The sequence below is a fragment of the Mustela nivalis genome (assembly GCF_964662115.1).
Source record: "Mustela nivalis genome assembly, chromosome: 17".
NCBI lineage: Eukaryota > Metazoa > Chordata > Mammalia > Carnivora > Mustelidae > Mustela > Mustela nivalis.
The window spans coordinates 55013471-55021588 of record NC_139036.1 but is presented as its reverse complement, the minus strand read 5'-3'; positions in this window follow the sequence as shown (position 1 = coordinate 55021588).

Genomic DNA, 8118 nt, shown 5'->3' with positions numbered 1-8118 from the left:
ACGTGCCATGGCTCTCCTTGGAGCTCCAATGTGTGTCTTTTATCTTGGAGGGTTTAGGTTCAACAGACTCGCACAGGCTGGCTGGCCTCCTTCCCAGGACCAGGCACTTCCCAGACCTCACGCCTCCTTCCTCCTCTCCCCCGGCTGTCTTAGCTTTCTGTACAAAAGCACCAGCCAGCCCTGAATGAAATTGGCAACTATGAGATGCTTGTTTTCCTGTTTCTCCCCAACCTCCCCCTTCTTAAATTGTTTCCACCTCTCAGTAAGAGCCAAATAGCAGTCATTCCCTGAGGTCAGGAAAAACCCTCACCCACCACCAATCTGCAAAATATTAATCACAGATGCCTGTGACCATAACTCGGGCGGTGGGGGGAGGCCCTCTCTCCCTCTGTGGCCATTGCTGGGTAAGTGCAGAGGGAGTGGCTGGACCTACCTGGTTGTTTGGGTCTGGCACAGTGCCTGGTACCTGGGGACACCTCACAGCCTCACAAAGCAAGGCTCCACATTCCCAATCTTTTGCTAGAACACAACAGTGCATCACTAGATGGAAGACACCCAGGTGCGGTCAAGGACATGGGTACACACGTGAGCAAGAGCTCACCCTTGGCTGAATGCTTTCCTAGCCGCTTTGCATAAATTAACTCATTTTGTCTCACAAAGGCAGGAACTGAAACACAGCGAGGCCAAGGAACCTGCCTGAAGTTCAGGGCCTGGGTCCTCAGGGATACCCCCGATGCCTGGGGACTGCCCCAGCCGAAATACCCCGGGTTCCAGCTAGAAGAGAGCTCCTGGGGGTGAAGGGAGCTGCCCACACTCCTGCCTGAGACCCAGAGCTGGAGCCTCTCCTCTGACTCCCAGTGCTGGACTGCTTCCCATCCATGGTCTCTCCTGCCGAGAAAATGACTGCTCTAGTTCAAGGCTCCCAGGATGACATTGAACTACAGTTGGCAATCTTGGATTGTTTACTTTAGTGACATGAGTTGTAAAGGGGTTTGGCCAATAGCAGGGAACATCCGGACGGTTCTAGAAAACAGATGGGAATGGTGGGAAGTCAGAGAAGCTATCTCAGAAGTGGCCCCCACGTCATTTCTTGGAAGGAAATAGGCGGGGGCGGGGCCGACCTTGGGGGAGGGGCCGACCCTAGGGGCGGGGCTAGAGGGAATATGACCACATCTGTTTGCAGTTTTCCAGCTCACCTCCCCACTCCTCCTCACCCTGCCCTCTGTAATCAGCCAGCTGTCTGAGCTTGTCCAGCCTTGTCCTCCTGTCTAGACCCGCCCTGCATACACTGGGCCCTGAATCAGAAGCTGGCTCCTTTCCGTGGCCCTCTTGTCAGCTCTTGGGGTGGAGGTGCAGTGGTTTCTGTCGTGACACCGGCCGCTTCTCCTGAGGGGGTAGTTCTTGGGGTCCTGCCCCAGGGAGCTTCCTCTGCACAACCTGGACCATTGAGCGGGACACTCTCCACGGCCCCGGGAGTGGGCCTCAAGGCCATATAGGAGAGAAGCAGGCTGAGTGTAAGGGACGCACAGTGATGCACAGTGACAAGATGACAGCTGACAATGGCCCTCAGAGAAGGGCGCTCAGGAAGTGGGTCAAGCTGAAGAACCCACTGCCTCCTGAAAGGGGCAGCTCTCCTTGACTGCTGCCACTGGGCGGGGGTGAGGCAGGGTGAGAGCCCCATGTTCTAGGCTTTTCTGATTCTTCAAGATCCAGAAACCCATATTTTATGTAAATTTCCTTAAGCCTAAATGTTAGCAATCACATATACATATGTACATATATATATAGCAAGCTTTGTTGTGGCAGATCATATCTTCCCCAAATGATTGTAGTAGGTCTCCCATCACATGTGCTCTTCTTATAAGGTACCTCTGATACCCTCTACCCAAAGGTGGAGCCCTCCCCTTGAACCTGGGTGGGAAGGGCATAGGACTACAGTAGAAGTGAGGCTATTTGACCTTTTTAAAAGATTCTATTTATTTATTTGACCGAGAGAGAGAGAGAGAGAGAGAGAGCAAGTGAGCGCACAAGCAGGGGGAGTAGCAGGCAGAGGGAGAGGGAGAAGCAGACTCCCCCCTGAACTGAGAGCCTGATGTGGGACCAGGACCCTGAGAGCATGACCTGAGCCAAAGGCAGACGCTTAACCAGCTGAGCCACCTAGGTGCCCTGCTATGTGACTTTGAAGATCATTGTCATGGGATGAGCTATGACACCCTAAAAGGTGTCCAAATCCTAACCCACAAGACCCGTGAATGTGACCTTCTTTAAAAATAGAGTCTTTATAGATCATCAGGTTAAGAGGAGGTAGGTTCTGATCCAAGATGATTGGCATCCTTATGAAAAGGGAAACTGGACACAGAGACAGATAGGCACCGAAGGAAGACAGTGTGGAGATGCAGGAAGTGGGCCAAGGGAAGACACAGGGTTAGGATGACGGGTCTACAAGCCGAGGGATGCCCGAGTCCACCAGAAGCTGAGAGGGAGCATGGAGCAGCTTCTCCCTTGTAGCCTCAGAAGAAACCAACTGAGTTGATAGCTTGATTTTGAACTTGATTTTGATTTTGAATTCTCTATGAGAATTAATTTCTGTTAAGTCACCACACTGTATAGTTTGTTATGACAGCCCTAAGAGACCAATACAGTCATAAAAGATCATATAGTTTCTGTCCAGTTCTCTTAGGATGCTTGAGCTAGACACTTGGCCGCCATCTTGTGAGGAAGCCCAAACCACCCCATGTGGAAAAGCCATAGGGAAGAGTTCTGGCTGACAGCCAGGAGTAACCTCTGGAGTGAAGGTGAGCCAGTCTGATTCCAGCCCCCACCAATGAGTCACACCACCCATACCCACCCACTTCTACCTGCCCATCCCCAACCCTGTCTTCAGTCTTCCCAGCAGAGACCGCTTACATCATGAAACAGAGACAAGCCATTCTTTCTGTCCTTAGTCTCCATTCCTAGGACCCATAGAGTCTAGAAGCATGATGAAATGACTGCTTGGAAGGAGTCTGTTTTGCAGACTCCTGTGCAGAACAGCTGTGCATGCAAATGGACTAGATCTTCAGGGTGCATCCAACCCACAGGCCACCAGTTTGCCTTTGGATCAGATCACACGGTTGTCGTGGGCTCTGCAAGCCTACAGAGTTGCCCGAGCTGGAGCCATGCCTTCTCCACACCCGTGGGGAGAGGGGGCCATCACATGACATGAGAATGGGAAGGAAGGACAGGAATGAGCTGGGTTGCTAGGACAGGATCACCCACGTGGGGACAGAGTGCATGTGTGCAAGAAATCACCTCAACTAGCAACGATCCCATGTCAAGATCCCAGGTTCCTGCTGCCTGGCTGCCTGCCAGGATGTGTAGATGACAGAGCTCCGCAAAGCACCTGCAGCCCCCATCAGGGTACGCGCTCACAGGGCTTTCTGGAGATCCAACGATCTAATACATGCAAAAGCCCCCAGAGGAGTGCCTGGAACCGTGTGGAAACGAAGCTGTCCTGAGGGCTTACTATTGTTAGGACTGGTGGTGTAAATTTCACTGTCCCGATGCCTTGGGATCTCCCAGAAGACCTTCCAGAGCTAAAGCAGGTGGGGCTCTGGGAGGCTCACCCCACTGCAAACTCAGTAGGAGGACCACCTTGATCTGTTTTAGATCACGTACAGTTTCACTTGAGGTATAGAGAGGAGTCCCTACTTAAGAAAATAAAATCTTTGAAAACTACCGATGCAGCAGGACAAGTGCTGGCCCAGGGTTAGAAGAAATCATGTATCCCCCCAGGTTCCTAATAGAGAGCTATCCTATCCCCCCTATTAGAGGGCTGTGTGACCTTGGAAAATTCACTTCACCTCTCTGGACTTTATTTTCTGTTCTGTAAAGTGGGAGGCCTGGGTGACTGCTAGCGTTCTAATCATTAGCCCTAAGCAGCCAAACTATGTGCTGGGATAGAAGGGGTAAATATTCTCTCGTGCAAATTTCCATGCAATTAGTTTATTATAGATTTAATTACAAGGCTCGTATGCCTCCTCATCCTGCTCTCTTTCTGTGTCTTCGGGTGCCCCTCCATGAGCAAAGTTTGCTTTTCTAGAGGAATCCCTGCTTGCCACTCAGTCAAGACTTATCTGTTACCCAGAAACTCCACTGGTCTGGGTCTGGGTCTGGGCAATCAGCAGCTTGAAACTGAGTCCTCATTGCTGGCTTACCTGACATGTCCGCTGTCTTCAGCCACAGCTGGCTTGTGAAGGCAACAGAGGACTTGGGTAGAGGAGAAAGCTAGCATCCTGTGGCATCAAGCCATCAAGCCAGGAAGTGTAAATTAGCCCTGACATCAGGCTGAGTTATTGTTATGACTGAAAGGCTTTACAGGACCCGAGGAAGGACACACACATGCACACATGCACACACACATGCACGTACAAACACACAGAGATATGCACACACACACACATACACACACACACGCACACACGCAAGACAGTACTTACAGGAAACAGAAAACTCTAGAGAAAACCAACCCTGTAGACACAATGAGGGGCTTTGACAATTACACCCAGCCTAGAAACACGTTTCCTGGCACCTCTGCCTTATTCTCCCCACAAGAGTAAGGGACACCGAAACACCAGACCCTTTCCCATCCTTGTGGCTTTGCAGTCACTGGCTGAAGACACAATCGCATCGGCTTGAATATGGAAAGAGACTGCAGAGGAGAGACAGATGTCCCTTAGAACCTGTTTGTTCTAGAGGAACCTCCCTCTGGGTGCCCAGGGGGGCTAGGAAAGCAGAGGGAAATCCTGGCGTCAGACAGAAGCACACAGGCCTCAGGTCAGCCCAAGGATCTGGGATCTGGGGGCCTCAGTGCAAAGGGAGGGAAGGAGGTAGGAGTGACCCCAACCAAAGACACAGGCACAAGGACCTCCTGATTTGAGGGGGTTGTTCCTTTAAGCCCTTGGAACATGTGGGTCCGTGTGTCACGTCACATTGGGACAGAGAGGATGGTGAGTGATGCCTTTGGCTTTAAGCACCTCCTCTTCACTCCGTGGCCACACGCTGAGCTCCAGGAAGGAATTTAACGTGAGTGTTTGGTGTGGATGCGGGCTGGTAGAGACGGAGTGATAGAAGGGACGAGGACAGGCAGAGGTCCCCTAAGAACCGCCTGGAGGCAGGGCACGTCAGTCCCCCTTTAACGTCTAGAACCCTCCTGGACTTGATAAGGTTGTGTGTCTGCTCGATAGGATGGGTGTCCCGTCTGTCCTAGTGACTTTCCCTTGCCTACCATGGCCGAGTATAGTAACAAGATCATTCATGCTTCAGCTGGGATCAGTTTCCTTTCCTGCCATCTTGTGGTCTTGTGGCTGGGACCGTGGGCTCCAAGTCTCGACGACTCTGGCTTTTTTTCAAGTCCAGAAAGTGGACTTGCTAGCCGTGGAATCTTGGGCAGGGTACTTAGCCTTTTCTGTCTTTAATCTGATACCTGGGAGTAAAAGCAACTGGGACAGAGATGTAGAATTCTTAACTCAGAGTAAAATACTCTCAACAGCTGACAGCGGCCTTGCCTTCTCCAAGTGCCCCTTTTAGGCCAATATACCTCTGATTTGGGCTTTTGGGAAACAAGCCTTTCCGGGTGTGGACAAAAGCTCTTTCTTTCGCCCTGGTTGCTTTTCTTTCCATCTTTTCGGGGGCCCAGGAGGGTTTCTGGTTATCGAGGGCTGCCTCCAGCAGAGCTGGGTGTCTGCCCACCCCTCTCCAGTGACAATGGCAGAAGGCTCTGGGTGAGCCCCTCCAGGGCCACCTGGAGCCCAGCAGACTTTTTTATCAGTATCAGAAGTCCCAGACTGCCTCTTACAGATAGTGGCATTCGTTCTTTTTCTGTTAGCTTGATTCGGGGTAACACTGATGAGAATGGGCCCCTCTCTGCCCCAGGAGGGGATGCTCAGGAACAAACGCGTTCCCAGAGGTCTAACGTGAGCCCTTCATTCAGAGACCAGCCGGCGACCACATCAGGAGCCCTCGTGGGGCCCCAGCCTGAGGCTGAAGGCTGGCCTGCGTTCTCTACCAGCCTCACCCCACCTCCATGAGGTAGGGACCCACATGCCCCCCCATTTACTGATGAGCACACTGAGCCCCACCAGGAACCCAAGTGACTTCTTTCAGGTCATACAGTGACAGGTGGGATCTGAACCCAGATTGGCCTCAGGCGTCTGAGTTCTCAATGGAGAGCGGCAGGCCCTTGGAGCACCAAGAGGAGCCCAGAGCTGGGTTTTTTTGCTTTTCCCTGGTGTATGTGTCGGGGGGAGGTCACTGGTGGTGGAAGCATGGGGCTTCAGAAATCTGGACACCACATGAAACATTCCTTCCGGGATTCATGTTTCTGAGACTCACTATCTTTAGCTGAAGTCTATGCTAATTTTCTGAGGAACCCAGAACCCCGACTGTGTCTTTTTCTCCCATCCTTTCCTCCCTCCCAGATAAACAAGATATTTCATACCATCTCGCACCTCCCTGGAAATGTCCCAGCTCAGTAGTCAGGGGAAGCATGTTAATAACAGGACAACGCACAGTGACCCAGAACCTCTAGTTGGAGGGCGCGGGGAGCGGGGTGTCTGTCTTTTCCCCTGGCAGAAGGATAGAGGAGGGAACCCAGAGGCTAAAGTCTGACTTAACAATGATAACAGAAACCAGAAACCTTACTTTGGACTTGACAGTTCACAAAACAAGGTCACATGCTTTATCTCCGTCCATCCTCCTGATAACCTCCTAAGGCTGTTTGTTACTGTCCCCTTTTACAGATATGACTCAAAGAGACTGACTCCTCCAAAGTCACACAGCGCAGATGTTCTGACCCCACATCTGGCCTCATTTCTAGTAAATTCCATGGCCTCTCTGTTCTGTCTGCTGGCCCTTGACCCACCTTATCACCTTCTTTGGGTCCAGCTCAAGCTGACTGCTTACCTCCTGCCTCCAGAGAGCCCCAGCCTGGTGCGCAGCCTGTCTCCCTTGCCAAGGAGGGCCAGGGGGCCTCTGAGACACAGCGCCTCCCTCAGCCCCTTGAGCTTTGGGACCTGCCATCCTGGGAGGATCCCTAACCCTGTAGATGGCCCAGCAAGGTCACTGTCACCAGACAGAGCTCAGTTCGAGGCTGGAGCTGCAAATGGGAGAAGAGGGTGTACCGGGCTCTGGACTTTGCTCATTCATTCACCTGCTCGATGCACGTATGCCGGCCCACACTGGAGACTCCAGTGCCCATCAGACACTGTCCTGTCCCCAAGACCTATGGGGATGAACTGCTGTTTTGCTCTCTGGGTTCACTGGCTGTCCCAACGCCCTGATGTGGGTTAAATCCCTCAGAAGCAAAAGAGCCCCCACTCCAGAGGTGGACTTTCCCCCATGGTGGGGGGCCTTGCCCTTGGGATCTTCCCAGGGTGCCCAGCAGAGCTTCCCTCTGCCCTGTGAAAGGTGGTTCCCTAGAGTGGGGAGCCAACATGAAAGAGCACCCAGGGTGGGCAAGAATAGCCGGGGCGGTGGGGGGGTGGGGGGTGGGGGGTGGGCAGGGCCTCAGATCACCAAGGCTCCAAGCTGTGCAGACATTAGGCCCTGGTGAGGTGCTGAGGTTTCCATCCTGGACCACCTTGGCTAACCCCCGGGGTGGGGGGGGGGTTGGTGAAGGGACTCAGAATAGATGGGAAGCCATAGGTCAGGTCCCTCCAGAAAGTAAAATGACCTGCCCAGAGTCCTACTTTATGGCAAACCTGATTTGAGCAACTTACTGGAGTGGGCTCTCTACACAGAGGCAGGATTAAGCCACCCATTGTCATGGACCATCTTCAAGCTGGGGCAAAACAATAGGAACTAAGATGCCCAGAACCCAATGTTAACAAAGGAGGAAGGTGTGTGTTTGGGATGGGTGGGGGCCTTGGGAGGCAGGGGGTGGGGCAGTTTAAGGATCAAATAAACCCAAACCCTCAGGGCAGGTCCCAGCAGCTCCGACAGGCAGAGACACACGCCCAGGCCTAAAAGCTTATAGGTCAAGTTACAGCAGAGGTGCCGTTAAGACCTCAAATCCCTCTCCAAAGTCAGGGGCTTAGAGCTTGCCAGAAATTTCAAGGTAGCTCTTCGAGCTTCAAGTTC